Here is a 1,125-nt window from a genome sequence, read left to right as displayed (position 1 = left end):
GCCCGGCCCTACCGCGCCGCAGCCGTCGCCCGCCCTCGTCGCCGCCCCGCCATGTTCGCGTCCGGCCCACTCACCGAGTCGCCTCCTGGACGCGGCCGCAGCCACCAGCCCGTCACTGGGCCCTGCCGCAGGGAAGAAAGGCGAAGGGACAGCGCCCGCCCGAAACCTCAGGGCGCTAAGGAAGGAGTTGCGCTTGGGTGGCACGCCCCGCAGATTCGGAGCCCTGCAAATTCGGCGGGGGCGGGGGGAGAAGCGGGTCGCTAGGAGGGGTGGGCGACAAGGTCGGAGGTCAGCCGCGGGGCATCACGGGAAGGGCGGCGGGGGTCGCGATTGGCGGCGCCGGGCGGACGCGCTCGCTGGGCCACCTGCGGCTGCGGTGCAGCCTCTGGCGGAGGAATCTCGGCCAGGCGGCGAGTGATTGGGCGCTTTGTGATGCAGCATCCATCGGTGATGCTTCCGCGCGCTGGCGGGCCAGGTGCAGCCTCAGAATCTAGGCCATGGGTGGGGAATAAGGTCAATTCAGGCATCGCTTAGCCTTGCTGTGTGAGAACTTAGAAACCAGTGTTCTGTCTTCTGAAACGCAGCCTCCCGGCTGCTTGATTATCCCCATCTTGACATCCCGATGCTAAACGGAGGAGCTGTTGTCTAGCAGATGGGGGTTGTACCTATGTCAGCAGCTCTAGGGGCACCTTGCAAACTCAGAAACGCTGGGAAGGCGAACCCTGTGAGTTGCTAATGAACCTTATAAAATACATTTTGTAATTTGAACATGCTCCCTTACTCAAGACTTTGCGTCACCCGGACCATTGCATAAGAGCGGTGGTGTTACCTGCTAACCGTGAAACAGTCTCTTATACTTACCACAGGGAGTCAGGTAATCCTTTTGATTGGTCTTCCTTTATCGGCTTTACTAAAAGTGTTTATCCCTGAAGGAGCTGTCCTGAAATGAGGTGATTTATAAGGATAAGATTAAAGTGTTCTCCAGATGTTCAAAGGGTTCATGGGATAAACTCACTGGGAATAAGTCAGATCAGTATCGAGAAAATATTTGCAACTTACAGCACAAGAAATCTTAAAAACTGGAAAAAGACGAAAATCCAAAGAGAATTTTTGGGCAAGAACGTG

General features: G+C 56.4%; 1 protein-coding gene across 1 annotated transcript in view; it reads right to left on the bottom strand.

The window, feature by feature from the left end:
* Positions 1 to 366, bottom strand: part of WTAP (WT1 associated protein) — a 26,736-nt gene extending 26,370 nt beyond the window's left edge. The window contains exon 1 of the mRNA XM_011232492.3: positions 75 to 366. The gene's annotated coding sequence lies outside the window, so the exon portion shown is untranslated. The remainder of the gene's footprint in view (positions 1 to 74) is intronic.
* Positions 367 to 1,125: the final 759 nt, after the last annotated feature.

Source organism: Ailuropoda melanoleuca, chromosome 10 (assembly GCF_002007445.2).
Source record: "Ailuropoda melanoleuca isolate Jingjing chromosome 10, ASM200744v2, whole genome shotgun sequence".
Lineage (NCBI taxonomy): Eukaryota > Metazoa > Chordata > Mammalia > Carnivora > Ursidae > Ailuropoda > Ailuropoda melanoleuca.
The sequence above is the reverse complement of the archived record's forward strand: the minus strand, read 5'-3'. Positions and strand labels throughout refer to the sequence as shown.